General features: G+C 38.7%; 1 protein-coding gene across 6 annotated transcripts in view; it reads left to right on the top strand.

Moving 5' to 3' along the window:
* The window catches only part of PHACTR1 (phosphatase and actin regulator 1), a 458,880-nt gene that overhangs the window by 44,067 nt on the left and 394,834 nt on the right, over positions 1 to 19,979 (top strand). The gene's annotated exons all lie outside the window — the stretch shown is intronic.

The following is a 19,979-nucleotide window of genomic DNA, read 5'->3' as shown; positions in this document are numbered from 1 at the left end:
TGTCAGTGGTAACAATGATCTTAGGAATCACCAAGAGCTGGATCGGGATGCGAGTGCACTGGCTGTGGGCGGAGGGTCTGGCAAGGCTCTGCTGGTGAGGTTTGCTGGCAGGGCTACTACAGGGTGGAACTTGTTGGTGACATTCAGACTGGTGATTTTGCTGGGTTGATACCACTGCTGCGGGTGTGGGCTGGGGAGAGAGTGGGGGGTTGACAGCTAGGAACAGGACCTTATGCTTTCACCAAGCAGTTGGAGAGCAACCCTAGGGAAGATGATAATAATAACACGGTCCATAGGATACATGTTAGGTGATTTGATTCTGTCACTGGTACTGGTGCCCAAATTGGCCCAGATGGAATTAAGTGAAAAGGACAACTGAGGTAAAGGAAGGAGGGAGGTGGGAGGGAGGAGGATAGAGAGGGAGGGAAGAAGGGATGGAGGGAAGGAAGAAGAAGGGGCAATAGAAAGGACTGAGGGATTCAGAAAATCAAACTGCTTCAGTTGAGACCTCTCAGGGTACCTGATAAGAGGCACCCAATGTCTGCTGTCCCCTCTGCTGCAGCTGCTCCAGATTCACAGGCCGAGCTCACCCTCTGTTACTAGTAGATGGTCACTATCACTGGGAGGAAGTTGTTCGCCACTAACTTCATAGTGCTGCCTTTTCTGAATGCCTCCTAACCTCCCCAGCTTGTGTTTCTTCCTTTCTAGAGTCCCTTAGTATTCTAGCAATTCCAGTGCAAAAAGAGTGAGGGCATTTTTCTGAAGACCCTCCCTCAAATAGGTTTGAAACGAGTTAATACCTTTTTCTTTAGAAAACTAAATCTCTGGAAATGGAAAAGAATCAAAGTATGTGTGTGCATGTGTTGGAGCAAAGAGGACCTTCAAATGATAAGTATTGCATACACTATTGAGAAGTTTGGACAAAAGAGAAAACTTTGAGTAGAGAAACAAGATGTGGTGGCCACGTGCCCGTATCTTCACAACTGGAAGAATGGCAATGGAAAGTACCAAAGTGGCCAAGGTCCTTGGAGTGCTATTTTCCTGTCTTGGTGATTTGGGGTTTTGATCATATGTTCCTTGTCACTCCTAAAATGTTTTCCTCTGGATTTAGGGCTAGGGAAATGAGGTCTTTATCGGGGGAAGCTTTGGCCATTTTTGTGGCATGCTGTAGTAGCCTATGGTCTCATTATGGAACTCTTAATCCTTCACTTGTATGTTCCAGATTCAGGGTGTGGTTGTGAGGAGTCTTCAAAAGGACTGAGAAGAGTTTCTTTTATGACTGAGATTGTTTTCTCACTAAGTGATATTAGAAATTGTACCACTTACCCCTTTGCTACCACACTCTGGTATATTCCTTAATGTCTTTGGCTTAGCACAGGAGAAAAAGGGCTAGAGTGGGTTAATAATGGTTGTTTACCTTGTTTTACTTTTACAACAAAACAATAACATAAAACACTAAAAGGGAGCTCCAAGTTTCAGCCACTCCTGAGTTGGGTTGAGCCATTTTGCCACCAGATTAAATCCAGTGACTTGCAATCTTTTATTCTGGTTGAATTACTCTGGAGGGCAATTAAAAGATTGGACTTTTCAGACAAGACTTGTCTGCCTTTAATCTGGAAATAAACAAGCCCAACAAGCTTCCAGTCCCTTCTATATGTCCCTTAGAATCCCCCTAAAAGCAAAATCAAGAAAGACACCAGCAAGAAAGAGAAATACCATCCAGAGGATGTTGGAAAGAAGGGAGGGCGACTGCAGTGGGCTGTGTTCTGCGGTTAGGGGAGCTGTCCTCTCTCTGTGGTGCTGAAGCGAAGGACTGTGTGACAGAGACATGACTGTAAGTGGGGGAGGGGTGCCCAGTCCCTCCAAATGATGGAATCCCAGGGAAAACTCAGAAGATCTAGCCACCGAAAACTTTTCTATCCCTGCCCACCTACATTTACCGCCTGTTTACTACGCCTCACGCCTACTACTCCACTGCTCACATCAGGCAGTTCTGCTCTAATTTTGTGCAGGCTGCTCACTCTTGGCGCTTTGTTTATTTTCCAGCTGGTTTCTGGTTGCTTTCCTGACATAGTAAGATCTACTCGCAGATGTGCCTTTCCCCCGCGTTTAAAAGTAATTGTAACCCCTGGTTTAAAAAGCAAACAGCCTTGTTTATCTCCTTGAGCAGCAAGTTGTAATTAAGCTATTAGTGTCGTTATCAGCATTACTGAACAGAGGAGCCTGCACACTTCGGATAAATTACATAATTTGGGCATAGAGAGAATTTTGTTTGTCTCTTAACAATAATTTATAAACAATTAAGCAAGGAAGCTTTAATCTGCCCTTTATTCCCACTCCTCTTCTACCCTCAAATAGTCACTTACTGTTTATTCTTTCCAGAGAAATTCTTTATTGGTTTAAACTATTTATGTTTAATATTTGCTTTCTCACACCCACTCATTATATATAAGTCCATGTTTAATATTTTAGAGGTTTAGTAATGCTTCATGGAATAAATATATATATATTCATTTTATTTGGATATCACAAAATCATTTTGGGTACCAACTCCCTTAAACTAATCTATATAGTTGCCAAATAAAGTGAACTGGGCATTTTGAATACTAATTAAATACTTAAGCATCCTTTCAACTACATCTTGTCCCTGAGGGCACTTAATATCATTTCAGAAATAACTCCACAGCTTGAGTGAAGGATATCCTCCTTCACCTACAGTCCCAAGTCAGTCAAAGAATAGCACCAAAATGTGGGTCTTAAATCACTTTATGAAGATGCAAATTTCAAGTTTCAGCCTAAACTGAGTATAGAACAGAAATTTTCTGAACCATGACTTCCATTTTTTCTAAAAGAGCCCCTTTTGTAGGTTTTTAACTTCTCTTCAGCACTTAGTATATTATGCTAATATTGATAATGATTGTTTACTGAAGATAGTATAGATGTTAGAGAAAATTAAGCCAAGGTATTTGCTGAAACTTACCCAGACACATCAGACCTCATTTAAAACATTGGAAGAGGTTTTTTTTCCTGAGAAATTAAAATGTGTTATAAGGACATCGTGTAACAGAAGAATATGTTCACACTATTAGTAGCAAGTGTTTCTAATTGTGTTCTCACTTAGTAATGAACATCACTGACATTTAGCTTGTGAGAACTTACCCTGCCTTATGAGGTCATTCATTCACTGCATTGAAGTAAATGCAATGAAGAGTTGCTGCTCATCTGGTGGATGTTTTCCTATAAGCTAGTGTGTTTTATTTATCTTTATACTGAGAGCACATAGAAGAGTATTTGATACATAGAAGTTGCTGAAACTGAAAAGTTCTCTGCAATTACACACTGAGGTGAATGGAGGTATTATGGTAAATAGGAGATTTAAGCACATCAAAAATTTCTTAGAGGATGTCAAAAGAAGGAAGGCTAGTTACCCTGATGATTTAGGATTGTTTAAAACCCAAAACCAATATTGAGCCATGACTGAAAACAGTAACTACTTCTCTAATCATAAGGAAGTTTAACCTTTGTTGACATTTCAGAATTGCTTTTGCATGGAGTAGATTTTAAGTTAATAGCATGGTCAACCTCAGAATACCTATCCTCCTTGGGAGGTCAAGATCTGTTTTAGTTTCGATGTCACCCAAGAATAGCTGTTTCTGACTTCTACTGGTCTTCTCCATTCTTTTAGGCACAGAGGATAACGGCAGTCAAAATTGGCTTGTTCTGGCTACCTGTAAGAATGGCTGGGTCAGCCAGATTAAGTTATAAACTGGGTCTCAGGAGATCTCTTTCCTGCCTTTCTTGAGGAGGAAAACTTTTTCTCTTAGCTAAATTATGAAAACCTATGATACTGAGAAGTGACAGCCCAGAATGTGCCATTATCACTTAGCAAAGAGAACTGTCCCTAGGCAAAATTGTAAATATTTTCATACTCACCCAAGATTGTTTCACCAATCTGAAGGTCTTGATAAGCATCTTCCTTCACTCTTTCACTGAAGAATGCCAATGTCTCCCTCATAATATATTTTTTTACTGATTTCAAATTGAAGGCAGATCATATGGGTCTAGCTTTTATTTGGTGGGCCCAAAATCTCCTTGAAAGTATTGCTTCTAAAAGAAAGGAAAGAAGGAAAGAAAGAAAGAAAGAAAGAAAGAAAGAAAGAAAGAAAGAAAGAAAGAAAGAAAGAAAGAAAGAAAAAGGAGAGAAAATACTGCTTTTCACATTCAGTAGCCACAATCCAAATGGATGGCCATGTAGTTGACTAGAAGCCTCTATTATGGGACTCTCTGAGGGTCTGTTGTTAAAGCTAACCAATCTGGTAATCTCATTATGTAATGCATTCAGATGGTACTGATGAAACCACTCCAGGCAATATAAATAATATAAACAAGGTTAAGAAAAGTAAATAATTAACAATATGAGAAAATGGGAAGCCCTTTGCTATTAATATTTAACATGGCTGCTTACCATGTCATCGTTTCAACAACAATCCATATGTTTATGAGACAACTCAAGTACAAAATCTGTGTCACATGGTAAATTTTCTTGGGATCTTTGGTCTAGGCATTATTAATTTTTTTTAACATCTAAGTATTATATTTACTATTATCTTATCACCAAATGATAAGTTACTTGTTTAATTTGTCTATAAGGGTATATATATTTTGATTTTATGGTAGACCATGGAGGTGTGTTTTATATGAAAAGTATGAATCAAGAGTCAGAAAAACTTGATTTTAATGCATCTCTGCTTCTAAGAGCATGGGCAAGTCATTTAATTTTTCTAGGCTTGATTCATTCAGCCCTAAGATGAGGGATTTCGATTTTAAGACCTCTAAAGTCTCATCCAACCTAAAAATTTCCTATGAATAACTGGTACTTCTAACTCTAGCTGTACTACTGGATATACACTATACCACTGATTTTTATATGCCATCTTATTTATGGTATAGAACATATAGTAGAATAGCATAATTATAGCAATAATTAAAATATTTGATTACAGCTAAGTTGTGAAAATATGTTTAATTGAAAGAATTGATAAATATTAACAATCAATATTAATTCTTATTAATAATGTGCTAGAAGGCACATTTACAAGCATCATCTTAATTAAAATGTTTTAAGTTTGAATATTCAGGGATTAGAGTCTTTAATACGGTTGATGCTTTGTAAATATTTGTTTTATGATTGAATAAGGTATTGGAGAAATCGTAGCAATAAACGGAAAGTGAGAAAACTAAATATTAACCCAGTCTCCCAATTGGCATTTTAAGTTTCTTAGCCTCTTCTCTTTTATAATTAAAATAAATGGGGTATATAAGATCTATATTTTCCCCTTATCCTTTTAAATTACCAGGGAAGGTAAATATACCCTTTGGAATTCAGATAGCATAACCCTAACTTCTAGACACTAACTGTAAAACTTGGTCATGGATTACAAAGAATTTTTTTTCTTTTTCTTCCCAGGCATATATGGTAATAGGAGCAAATAAATTTTTGGTTAGAATAGGTGCAAAACAATATATTCCATGCATATATTTTAATACCAAGCAAAAATATTTTAATATTACACATGGAGTTACTCCTTGATGAATTCAACTTCAATTCGTGATTACTTATTGTACAAGCAGGTATTAGGACACAAGTGGAAACAGAAGATAGTTTGTAGAGCTATTTTTCTCCTTGACTTGATAAGGTGAAAAAGGGGACATGTACTATACCCAGTGTATTATGTCATGTAAACAAAAGAGGTCCTGAAAGAACTATTAATAGAGATAATATGTTCCTCATTGTATGATACAAGAATTCTAGCATTTTTTCCCCTTTGTTTCATCTCTGTCCCCACCTACTTCGGTAGGTGATAAAGTGGATGTGATTTCAGGAGGAAAAAAAGTGGACCATGTTGACATCTTAATTGCTTTAATTTATAAGTCTTTTATATAATGTAAGATAGTTAAATAAAAGACAAAACCAATTTTATGGCCTTATTGAATGATGATGGATTGGCATGACTTTCTACACAGGTTATCGAAGGACAACAGGACAAATAACACTACTAGTTATTTAACATTTATGAAGGCAAGTGTTGTGTAAAAGTCTGTAGCTTTCCTATTGATCTTTTCTACCACATCTGTATAGCCTAAACTAACAATTCAGGAGCAGAATCTTTGAATAGTAAACACTTGGGCTGTAATTATAGTCATGAAGATTCAAAGTATGTCTTGGTTTTGAAACTATACTGAACTTTATTAATATGATTGTTTGCCATTTATAGACATAGAGAGCCCATTATTTCTGGATCTCTACAAAACATATGATAGCAAGTTGGTTTAATACTCAATCATGGTGTAAAGAAGAGTATAGAAAGAGCTTCATTATGCTTGAATTTATCCCTATTCCATTTGGGCCCTGTGCTTTGTGGGGGAAGTGAAGAAGGTTAAGAAGAAATAATAATATAATAATATTTCTTCATTCAACAAATATTGAGAAGTTAAATATGTATTAGACCATGTTTTATACACTTGGGAAACATTAGTGATCAAAACAAACAACATCTAACCCTCATAAATTTTAACTTCTAAAAGTGGGTTATGGACAATAAACAATATAATATTTACATACATTGTATGGTATTTTATAAGTTAAGTGTTAGGGCAAAAACAAATAAAGCAAGCTATGAGTAGACGGCACCTGGAGGCAAAGAAAGGGGTGGATTGCAGGATAGGTGACATTGAGAAGGGGGAACGAGAATGAAGTTCTCCAAAGTAAGTGAGAGAATGAGCAAAGCCAGTATGGGTAGAGGACAGGGCAAGAGAGAGCTTAGGGAATGCAAATGGAAAGGCTCTGTATCTTCAGTTGTCCTGGTATGTTCAAGACCTGGCAAGGAGCCCAGCGTGGCTGGAGAGGAAATTCGAGAGGGAACAAGGACCAGATTACACAAGATCTGGTGGGCCACTGCCAGGCTTTGACTCTCCTCTTTGAGAAATATGGGACGGTGCAGGGATTTAAGCATAAGAGTAACACGATCTGAGATTTTAAAAAGGATCGCTGGGGCTGCTGTTGTATGAGCAGATGATGGTGAGACAATGAGGAAGCAGGTAAGCTGGTTTGGATGCTATTACAGCAACCCAGAGAAATAGTGGTGGCTCACAACGAGGTCCAGCAGCAACAGTGAGACGTGGTCAGATTCTGTATGTATTTCAAGGGATAGCCGACAAGCTTTCATGATGGATTCAGAGAAGGAAAGACCAAGAAGTCCCTCAAAGGTTTGGCCTGAGCAACTGCAGGATAAAAGGGCCATTTCGGAGCATGGGGGAATGGTCAGAAGTTCAAATGCAGACAGGTCAAATGTGAGACGCCTACTAGACATCCCAGTGGAGGTATCAGATGGGCAGTTAGACGAACCTGAGGCTAAAAATGAGGTCTGGCTCAGAAATGAATATATAAGTTGTCTGCATACACAGAGTGTTCACTAACATCTACTGTGCCAAGGGCTTTATTAGCATTTGCTCATTTATATCTAATAATGACCCTAGGAGATTGGCATGACTATTACAATCCTTATTTTATCCACTTAGAAACTAAGTGACAAAGAGTTTAAATAACTTAGCAGTGGTGATATAGATGATTAGGGGAATAAGGTGAAGAATTGGAATTTGGATCATCTTTTATATGACTCCAAACCCATATTCTTAATGGCCATGACTTCTTATAAGAGAGCAAGCTTATGTCAGCTTTGCCATAGGTCACATTTTAAGTTGAACATAGCTAAGGGAAACAAGAAGAGAGAGAACTAAAAATGCATCCTAGCTCAGTATTTTAAAAAATATTTGGCTAGGACTCACTAAGAAATGCACTTTAGGGGTGCCTAGGTGGCACAGTAGGTTAAGCAGCCAACTCTTGGTTTCGGCTCAGGTTGTGATCTTGGGGTCGTGATGTCGAGCCTCACGTCAGGCTCTGTGCTGAGTGTGGAGCCTGCTTGAGATCCTCTCTCACCTTCTCCCTGTGCCCCTTCCCGCTTGAGCTCTCTCTCTAAAAAAAAAAAAGAAGAAAGAAAAAAAAAAGAAATGCACTTTATACATCTCACTTACACACATGCATATTTATAACTGGAATAAAATATTTCTCAAAATACCTTAATAGGTGCAAATATACTCTGATGTTTTCTATGTTATCCTGTCCCATCCCTTCCCATATCTTTCCATTCTAACATAGGCTAGTTATAAAAATGTTAGTTACAACCCATCTAAATGATTTTACAACCTACAGTCTAAAAAAACACTACTTTATTGGTAGTTTATCAGGTGTTATTTCTGAACTCAGAAACAGTATTTGCAAGGAAATCCCCCAAAGAATGTGGTAAATTCATTTTCTTAACTGGACATGAATCAAGGTGAGAGAGAAAAACCCCAGAGTCAGGGCCAACTTAGCTTTTGGGTAGAGTAGGCACAGAGCCCAGGCTCACAATACTTTTCAAGGCCCACAGAAATGTTTTAATTTCTTGTAAAATCAAGAGAAAAAATGAATATAACCCAGCCTAGTTTATATTTGTCTTTATACCAACATAGTAAGTAATAAAATATAGTTTTTACTTTTTTTTTTTTTTTTTGTGGTGGTGAAAGGGGCTTTTAAAGGCAAAAATGCCTAGGAGCCACGGAAATCACAACGCAGCCCTGCAGAGTGGAAAGAGGAGAAGTGAGCAGACTCCTTTCTTTTTCAAGGTAGTCTAGTGGTTATGCGGATATACTCTTGAAACTGGACCTATTTGGTTCAAATCCCCACTTTGTCACTTACTAGCCATCTGACCTTGGGCAAGACATTTAACCTCTCTTGTCTTCATTTTCTCACCTATAAAATGGAATTAATAATGGAGACCATCTTGGAGGGTTTTTTGGGTTTTGTTTTGTTTTGTTTTGTTTTTTGAAGAGCAGATAGTTTTACTAAATGTGAAAAGCTTAGAATAATGCCTGGCATATAGTGAATATTCATTACACAAAGTGGAGAGCAAGCTTCATTAGGTTTCTGTGTTTTGTATCGTCCTTGTTCAATTCCTCCAAGATACTACAAAACAGAAAAGAATGGAAAGAATGAAAAAAAAAAGAAAAAAGGAAGATGTTCTTCTAGTTACCACATCTTATAAGACCAAATGAGCTACAAATTCAGGAACTTCCGTATAAGAAACAAATTTTCTTAGCTAAATTTTACCTCTATTCAGTGCTTCTTGTCTGGAGTACTGAGTGAATATGACAGGTCCAAAATGAGAAAGGAAGTCACCCTCAGACTCTTAAAGTTAAGGAAATTCACATTTCATAGTCTATACTCTGACTGAAGTTGAATGGATCAACTTTGAAATATCTTTTGTAAATGGCCACTTGGAAATGACTATGCTATTACAATAACTACTAGACTTTCCAGTGATCCACTGAACATGGAGGAGGTGTCTCGTGAGAAGGGAAAAAAAAAAGAGCAGAGAAAGAGATATTGGGAGAAGAAAAGAGGAAGGCAAAGAGGGAGGGAGAAAAGAGAGAGAACACAACTTTTCAGTTTGAGAACTCATTCATGTAGGCCAGGTGAACGGCAAAAAATCTCAGAATCTTAGCTTTTGAGAACTAGGAGGAGCATCTTCTCTTTCCTGAATCATGGGCACAAGTTTTCTGTGACAGGTTTGGAGACTTGCTGATCCCAAAATCTGAGTCTGCTGCTGAAGGGCTGAATCATCTCTGAATCTTTGAAACCTGTAACATGGGGATAACACTCTCTGCCTAATTTTTGTTGTTACTTTAAGGACCAAACGTGAAAATGCTTTACCAAGAACCAAGTACTATACAAAGGCAAGAAACAGATGTGGTATGGGTGAATGGGACAGCTTTAGATGTCTAGCTCTGGCAAAAATAAGACATGGGAATGAAAGTGTGAAAAACAGACTAATTCTACCTAAAATGTTGCCTTTGCCATAGCCAAAAATTCAACACAGCTTAGTAGCTCAGACAGACTGAACATAGCATCTACTGATTTATAAATGTAGGTGACCTTTGCGCCTCCACTCTCAACTCTCATCATGGAATGACGTGTGGCTGCCATAGGATATTATTATCAATCCATAAGACACAAAGTGCTTGAATTTTTACAAGTGTTTGTCATTTTGAAACTAAAAGTAACTATACTGCACTCTAGAACCACCGGCCATGTGGGGCATCAGTCCAACTTGGCCATAGGCAGGCACTCAGCCAAATAACCAAGTGCACTCTTCTTTCCCAACCTCCCCTCCCATTTTCTTCATGCTCTACTCCTTCCCCCTGCTGAATGCCCTGATTATTTGTTTTGACCTTAAACAACACACCCAAAGCTTTCAAGGCCAGATCTTCATTTCTGAGAGGAAGAGCCTCAAAGTCTAGGGCTGTTCATTACCTCCCACTCAAACCATAGAATTATATGGTTTGCACAGCTGTGAAGCCAGCTGCCCTGCGTTCCCTCCAGATCTCCCACTATGCTGCCTTCCAGCCACATCTTTGCTGTATCTGGTCATGACACTGGCTATTATCAGCTAGGAAGCAACTATTTCAGTAAGAAAAGTGACTTCCTCCAGCAGTTTTGGCAAGGGACTCAGAGCCACCTCACATGTAAGGCAACTTCTTAGTTCTAGAAACAATTTCTCCATTTTCAGTGTGTTCCACTGAAATAGAACAGGCAAAAACAAAATTAGGAGTGGATGGGTTCTTATTTTTATTTGTGCTTTTTGTCTTTGTTTCACCATTGAGAGGGATTTCATTCATATAAAAGCAAAAAGTTTCAGCGGATGTCTGGGTCTGGAGCTATGATGGGCAATGCAGACCACACCAAATTGTGGTTAATCACAGATTCCCCATTATATATAATTTATGATACCACATAATTTTCACAAGTGTATTTTACTGCATTTTGACATAAAAAGATATTTGCTGAATAGGCTTTAAGCAAATTAGAGGCTTGATACATTACTATAATTTTGCAAAACTTCAAAATGACAAAGTCTTTTTTCAAGTTGTAAAAGACCTGAGTTTTCCTTTATCTTCTCATGTAAGGAGTTCATTTTAAATGTGCAGACGTAAATCGTTAGTGAGGTTTCTGATGTTTTAACCAAAGATATTTCTTACACTCTGTGTACCACTGACTCCTTGCCACAAAAATCCTCCCCACTTTCTGAAGCAACCAGACAGCATAGTCAGTGCGCCCTTGGTTTGCTGTTTAGTTGATTTGAAAATTCTGCTTTGTCTTTCAAAGTCTATTCATATGTTTGCACCTAGAGTACAGGTAATATTCTTTCTGGTATCTTAAGAACACTGGTATTTCTAGAAATAAAAAAAAATTTGCCTGTATTTTTCATGTCCCCCAAGATCTGAGTCAAACCATGTCATCTTGTCTGATGGAATAGCAACCACATATGTGGACGTGTGTGTTAAGTCGAAGACCAGCTAGAACCATCCATAAAAATAATACCAGGTCAACCCAAAGTAAGCTCAAATTAGCCTTAAACTCACTTCATTGGCCTCTCTGTTACAGCTCATATAATATGATCTGTATGAACAATTTCTGCTGTGAAGTTACCTCATAAAGAAATATATCATCTACAGTCCTTTCATAAACCCAATTATAGGAACAATTCAGGAGAGTTACAGCTACCAGGATCTGCATTTTATCTCCTCCCTGGTTCCACTTATTAAGAACACTGAAGTGGAAATACTGAGGTGGAAAGGAAACAATGACTGAATTTAGCCAACACAGAAAAGACTGGTATAGTCACTCAATCAGGCATTACTTCAGTTCTTTTATTGCCATGTTGTCAGCTTCATTTATTATAGATGATTTGTCCAGAGAAAAGCTATCAGCAGGTCCTTTTTACACAAATATGAATATATTTTCTTTTTAAAAATATATTGTCAATGTCTCGTTGACTTATTTTTTTTAAGATTATTTGTTTGAGAAAGAAAGAGAGCACATGCGCAAGTGAGGGGAGGGGCAGAGGGATAGAATCTTTAAGCAGACTCCCCGCTGAGCACAGAGCCCATATGGAGACCTGGGCTTGGATCCCAAGACCCCTGAGATCGTGACATGTGCCAAAACCAAGAGTCCGTCGCTTAACTGACTGAGCCACCCAGGAGCCCCTCTCACTGACTTATTTACACAAAATTGGGTATGTTTCATTCAAAAGTGTTAGCACTATTTAATTTAAATCTCATCACCATAGTACTTGGATAACTAAGATCTTTGGTGGCAAGTGGCAGAGAGAAATAGAAGAGTAGTAATTAATAAGACATCATTAATAATTGATAAAATATATTATTGAGACAAAAAAAAGTCCAATTGTGAAAGATGTGTTTCCTTTTAATCTTATAACATGGCTCAGACCAGGAGGTATTCATATTAAATTTGTTGTTCTACACAGAACTGAAATGGTGATACCGGTTTTGGAAGGAAATCACGTAGGTTATCATAAAAAGGCATAGAAAGGAACCAAGTAAAGAAGTGGATGTTAATCAAATTAAAGCTTTTCTACAGCCAAGATTCATCATTCAGATCTGGAAGAAAATGAGAAGCATCTTATGGCTATTTGTACATTGATTCAAATATTTGATGCATTCACTGCAACCGGGCACATAGACTCAGCAACACTGGTGTATATTAAAGTGGATGTAATTTTCTTTCCAGTTGCTGATTCTCAGAGGACTTTATTCTCTGTCAATCTCTACAAACCTCAAATATGGTCCAATAACCACAATGAATCTTGAGTGCGTTTTAGTGTCTTTTCTAAATTATAACTGGTTTCATCTCTCTCGTGATTGCTCTTCGGTGACCCTAAAGAAAAAGAATTGTGTTATTTGTGTGGGTTCATAAAAATATAATTTTTTCCATAAGTCCTCAGTTTCCATAAATCTGTTGCTGAGGTTCACTGATTTTCCTCCCCTGAGGCGGAGAACAGTTTCAAGCCTTAAGTCCACCTAATTTCTCCCATTACATTCCCAGCTCTGCCTAGTGTAAGGACCAAATGCCTTACTGTGGTGAAGGTCTAGAGGCTGTACCGTTGGAAGCAGATCAGGGAGGCAGGGTGGCAAGTAAAAGCTAGAGCTCTAGTCTTCCTAGGGATAAATTGTCAAGAGGGCCCACTGACTTGTAATATAAGATCATTCATAGAAGGAGAAAAATGTTTGGAGATTATTGATTCACATGGGAGCTTTGGTTAGGTAAAGTTGTCGTGTGACTCTTGGACTGTTCTTGAAGTATTGCATATAAAGGGAGAAGCACAGATATGTCAGACAGACCTGAGTATGAATTCTGACTCTGTTGGGCGAGTTTATTATCTTTATGAATGTCTGATTGCTTACCTATAAAATGGGCATATTCATTTCCCAGGGTCGTGAGAATGACTTTAAGGGGGAATATAAAGTACCTGGCATAGTAGGTACACAAATATGTTACAATAAACACCTTTCAAACCATTCAACCAAGAAGCATGTTCAGTTTAGTTTAGTAACATAAAAATCTTGATATTGTATCACAGTGACAATTATTAGATTAGCCAAAGTCCCCTTATAAAATCTGGACAAAATTTTCAGAAAAGAACGGATGACTTGTTTATTGTGATTTATTTCATTAAATATCCATATAACAAATACTCACCAAAGGCCTGCTACGTGCTTGACGTGGATTTAACAGTTTCTTCAACAAGTAAATCCATCAGTAGGAATATCAACATCCATCAGACTCCAAGCTTTTTGAGGGAAGGGACCATGTCTGCCTTATTCACCCCTGAATCCTCAGTGTCTAGCATAGAGCATGGCCCATAGAGGTGCTCAAAAAGTGCTTGCAATGAAAAGAAATGTTATCATGGCAATGGCCACGTTGCTCTCAGTCCATTTTTATACCAAACTTGTTGGATTTCTTCAGTTTTTTTTTTTAAAAGGACTTCATTTTTTTTTATTTTTATGTTTTTATTGAGATGTAATTGACATACAACATTGAGTAAATTGATGGTCTACACATGTTGATGGAAGGACTTTATTTTTTAAGATCAGTTTTAGGTTAATAGCAAAATGGAAAGGAAAGTACAGAGACTTTCCCTCTACTCCCTGCTTCCACACATGGAGATCCTCTCCCACGATCACATCCCCCCAAGTGTGGGACATTTGTCACAATTGATGAACCTACACTGACATGTCACTATCACCTAGGTTTCACTCTTGGGGTTGTACTTTCTGTGGGTTAGTCAAATGTATACTGGCATGGATCCATCATTATAGTGTCATACAGAGTATTTTCACTGCCCTAAAAATTCTCTGTGATCTGCTTATTCATCTCTCTTCCTATCTCCCATCCCAGGCATCCACTGACCTTTTTACTGTCCTTACTGTTTTACCTTTCCCAGAATGTCATAAAATTGAAATTGTACTGTTTGTAACCTTTCATATTGGTTTCTTTCATATGCATTTAAGGTGGTATGCATGTAAGATTTTTCCATGTCTTTTCATGGTCTGATGGTTCATTTCTTTTTATCACTGAATAGCATTTCATTGTCTAGATGGATCACAGTTTATTTATCCATTCACCTCCTACTGAAGGACATCTTGATTGCTTCCAAGTTTTGGCAATTATGAATAAAGCTGCTATAAACATCCATGTGCAGGTTTTTGTGTGGACATAAGTTTTCAACTCTTTTGGATAAATACCAAGGAGCACAATTGTTGGATCATATGGTAAGAGTATGTTGCATTTTGTAAGAAATCGCCAAACTGTTTTCAAAAGTGGCCATACCATTTTCCATTCCCACCAGCAATGAATGAGAGTTCCTTTTCTTCACTTTTTAGTAACATCTGTAGACACCTTCATACATCTGGTCCTTGTTTCTTTCTGACAATTTCCATAAGCAGGAGATTTAGAGCAAGGAGACATTTAACCTCTCAGAGTGTCTACAAGCTAGGCAGGACTCTCAGTATTGCTGTGAGGCCTATTCAGTCCCCTCTCTGGGAGAGTCCAGAGATAAGATATTCTCTAGATTTTGAGTCTGGGTCCTAAAAAACATGAAAAGAAAGGGTTATGATGGTTTTCATTCTTAGTTCATTATAGTTGCAATAACACTAGCAAAGAAACCGTTAACTTTTCTTCATCAATACTCAGTTCATGGTTTCATCCCAAGTGATTCCCTAGACATGAAGGAAGTTTGAAAGTGCAGTTTTGGCAAAGGAGATTAGCTGTTACTTCTAGAGATCGCAACTAGGGATACCCTTGATTTTGCCCATTTTGAAAATGCCGAAGTAGAAATGAAGCAGGTACAACCAAACGTAATCTTCTGTTTCTCCTCATTGACCTGACAAGTTTTTTTGTTTGTTTGTTTGTTTGTTTTGCTTTTTGAGCTGAACTGTAGGAACTGACATCATTGTGAAAAGATCATGGGAGTCTGCTGTTTAATATATCTCTGAAAACTATAGCTAAATTTTATAAAATAAACCACACTGAACTAGAAATAACATGTCTCTGTGTTGGACACCATCCTACATCTCTAAGTCCTTAGAGTATAAACTTGGACTCAATGGAACTTTTTTTAATTCTAATATAATACTCAGTTCTGCCTTAAAATTCAGGGTGGGAAAATTATTAAAATATTTAAAGTACTGAGGTTAGAGAAAGCTTAGAGATTACCTGTTCCAGTTAACCCATCTTACAAATGAGGAAATTGTGTCCTAGAGAACCCCATGGTCCCCAAGAAGAGAAAAAAGAAAGGGAAAAAGAAAGTCTTCAGAATCTAGACATTCAAAAGCAGCTCAGTTCCAGGGTATCCTGGCCACAAGTACATAGAGGTTCTTATGAGCCAACAAAGCACATCTCTGCCCAACTCCACAGCCAGTGATATTATATCAGTGGCTTGAAATCAGCCATACAGTGAGTATTTACACATGAAAATCAGCAAACACCACTATAAATCAGAACATTTTTTTGAGAGCTGGCACATCACAGCTCAGTTCACAGAGTTGAGCCTGGTATTTAATAGACATACTCTGAGCACCATCTAAATATTCGCAAGTGGTTTAGGCATGTCTTATTAGATGCTAAAAATATCAAAGGAAAAGTATCAGAGTGGTTTCACTTGACCAATTTAATTTGACAACTTAACATTCTCATGTTTATTTACTTCAAAGGATCTAGGAACGTGTTGATAGATAAAATTACTTTATTATTGCTTTACTGGTATTTTAATATGGCAAAATCAATATGGCTAAGGTGCAAGATATAAGCATGTCTGTTGAAAATATGCTTTCATCTTTAGAATAGACATAAAAATGTGTGATACAACTTAACAATTTTTCATAGAAAATGTTTTATCATCTTACATTGTATTTTGGACACTTAGGAAGATGAAAGTGGATTTCTTTCTGCAGTCCATTCAATAATAAGATCAGGGTTGGCCAGCGTTCCAACATATAATGCAGCATTTCCACATTTCCCAACTAATGCTACTATAATACATTAACTCTATTTGTAATCCAGCTTCAATCAAATAGATGGTGAGTCAATTGCAATAACCCCATACCAGCCTTGCCAGCTGGAAAGATGCATCTTGAAGCAAGAAGTCAACCTCCATTTAGAATTCTTCTGGCCTATCTGTCCTTAGAACAATTGCTAACCTACATCAGAGTGAAAAAAGTCATTACATTACAAAGAGAGTCTTTTAAAATTATATTTCAGTTTCTGCAAGTCACATGTGTTTTTCAAGCAGTGAAGAGAAAGGTTTTTTTGTTGTTTTCTGAGTAGTTGTTAACTTACAGTAAATGCAGCGGTAGATGAAATCAGGGTCCCAGGGGGGCACATGACTTGCTGGAGGGAATTTGAACAACCTTGTCTATGCTCTTCTTTCCTTTTAAAATGTGGCTCAATGACAATCATAAAGGAGTGCATGTGCATTCACTAAGAAACCAAATTAGAACTTTGCATTTATGCATGAGGGCAGTTTAGGGTAATAAATGAGAATATCTTCTCTCTTGGTGTGTTTTAAAGATTTCCAGGTCATTTCTGGGCATTCTGACATATAGAAAATGTGTAAAGGGATTCAGAATGAGAGGTCATTGATTGAGAAAATAGCCTAAGGATGGAGAATTCTAGGAAAAATGATAAGACAAACTTCAAATGCATTAATAAATCCTGTTTCAATTACTTTAACATCCTAGCTGAATAACATGAATCAAGCAGAAAATGTTATCGTATGTGGCCTAAATATTATCACATAATTGGGCTTGGCATTTTCCTTTGATGTAGAGAGTGACACCTGGTGCATTGGGACAGTAGATTTGTCAGTTGGGAAGTGGAATTACCTGATTTTGACGAGTTTGATGTGACTCGGTACAACAGCATCTCTTTCTGTAGGAACGGTTACTTAGAATGCTATCAAACCTTTTTTAGGGAACAGATCCTGGGAAGAACAATTACTCCATCAAACCCCCATTAGGCAAAAGATCCTGAGAAAAGAATGGATTTTACCTCCTTAAGGTCTTGGTAGGATGAATTAGTATAGAGGGCCAGAAATTTTCTTTTCATTTACTTTCTCTTTTTGAGAAAAGAATGAGTTCCAATCTTGGTTTGGGTTGGGGTCTGTGGGTTAGACCAGGGGCCATGGGATCCTGCCCATGGGGTTACATCTCACCTCCAGGCCTCATTAAGTATGAGACCTTGGGTTAGTTGCTGAACCCCTCTATGTCTTTCTTCTTAGTATTCTAGTATTCTTATTAGGGATAATAATAGCATCTATTGTACAGTTGTGGGGATTAGATAAAGCAATCTGTACAAAGTTCTTAGAAGAGTTTCTGATACATAGTAAGCGCTCAGCAAATGTTCGCTGGTATTATTAGTGAGCACCGCTGGCTGGGTCAGCCCAGGATGCTCATAAGCTTTAGAGACTCAGCCCCTGTTGGGAGAAGAGCCACATCCACAGGGTGAGCAGAGCCAGCTGGCTCAGCTGTGTGGTCCCTTCTGTGAGTCCCTCCTCTTGCTTTTGCTCCTCCTCTGCACAGATCTGCAGAAGAAAACCTCTTTCACCCCCATGTTAAGTCTTGGTTGAAGCAACCTGTACCCAAGCCATCATTCAGGCTGTGACTAAGCAGATTCAGGATTCAAGCCTCTTTTAGGTAACTTGATTTTTGGGGTTAAGTATTTAACTCAGTAGGCAGGTAAATGATGTGATATACCAGTGTTTAGTCACTTACAACTCTAACTGCTTGAGATGATTATGCAATCTGAAATGCCACAAGACGTGGGAAGCAGGGTATGAGTCAGTGAAGACTTAGATCCTCTTGCCCTTTCATTTGGAAAGCCTTCTTGGTGCATCCTCCCACTGTGGGGACTCTTATACCTGGTTTCACAATTAACCCAAAAGGGCGATAGTGGAACCAGGGTTCCAGATATTAACAGCTATTTTACATCATACCTCTGCTTAGTATCCCCTGCCCCCAGACCCTAGGTAAGCAAGCCCCTAGTCCTGAAAGCCTGAGTTGGTTTGGGTAGAAGGATGGTACACAGGTGGTTCCAAGGCAAAGTGGTGGCAGGGTCATAGTCAAGGCACAGTCAAAGCATCCCTGGACATAGACAATGACCAGCCCTGCCTGGGAGAGTCAGGGAATCTTAACTGAGGAGGGCACTTGGGCAGATCCTCAGAGGATGAGTCGGATTTTTCCCATGGAGGAAACCATGGGGAAAGGGTTTCAGGAATTGAAGGGCATTCTAATTAGAGGAAACAGTCTTTCATTTAGGCTACTCTGGCTCATAAGGGTTGTATTCCTTAAGAAATATGCATTTATGATTTGTAATGCACCGAACTGACTATGGACGTCTCTGCCATTGGGGAGGGAAGACAGAAGAAAGCCATGGAAGGTAACTGTTATATAGCAGAAGTGCTCTACCAGCAGAAAATAGGGGTCCCCCCAGCAGAGCCTCACGATCCAGTGGGGGCTCATGGTGGGAGCTTACGGTGGAGGCTCACAGTGGAGGTGGTGCTGGAGGAGGGCTTTGGGAATGAGAGGCATCCCCCAGGAAGGAAGGGGAAGGGGTGTGTTGAAGATATGAAGGTCAGATGGCATGCAACCTCTCAAAGAGCAGGAAAACTGGAGAGCATGTGTGAGCAGGGACCTGCAGAGGAGACGGGGCTGGGGGGACTGGACAGAGCAGGCTGCACATGATACTCAGCAACAATGAGGAAGATGGATTGGAGAAAGCCCGTACTGGAGGCAGGGAGGTGCTTAGTTTCTCTGAAGCATTTGGCAAGACCTAAGAGAGGCCTGAGCTGGGGCAGTAATAGCAAGGATGGAAAATTGATTTAGAATCAAGATATGTTAAAAAGTAAAATAGCCAGGACCTAGTAACCATGGACTCTGAAGGGTTAGGAGGAAAGGGATGAGGACCTAAGTTTCTTCCTTGGCTAACTAAGTTCTATTGACCAGTTCAGGGAACAGAGGATGGGGCACATATTCTCAGAACAGGTTAATGAGCTTATCCATAGACAGGTGGGTTTGGGGTGCCTGAGCAGCCTCCCAAGGGAGGATCCATCCAGAAGCAAATACATGGGTCAGGAGCTAGGGAGATGTACTCATATTTACTAAAATCATAAGTAGGTAAGACCTCCTAGGTCAGAGATTCTTGTTCAGGGTATCATCAGTGATTATGTTGTGCCCAAGTATAGATACCTTCTACATTGTTTTAGGTGTACAATGTAGTGATTTGATGTGTGCACTTACTACAAAATGATCATCATAATAACTTTAGCTAACATCCCATCACCAGCCTTTTCTTTCCATTTTTTTTTTTTTTGAGTATAGTTGACATATGACGTGACTTTACTTTCAGGTATACAACATAGTGATTCAACTTCTCTGTAGGTCATTCTATGCTCACCACAAGTGTAGCTCACCTCTGTCATCATACACCGCTATCACGGTACCACTGACTGTGTTCCCTATCCTGTGCC

The sequence above is a fragment of the Leptonychotes weddellii genome, chromosome 8, assembly GCF_054177405.1.
Source record: "Leptonychotes weddellii isolate Sample4059 chromosome 8, ASM5417740v2, whole genome shotgun sequence".
In the NCBI taxonomy this organism is placed as follows: Eukaryota; Metazoa; Chordata; class Mammalia; order Carnivora; family Phocidae; genus Leptonychotes; species Leptonychotes weddellii.
The sequence above is the reverse complement of the archived record's forward strand: the minus strand, read 5'-3'. Positions and strand labels throughout refer to the sequence as shown.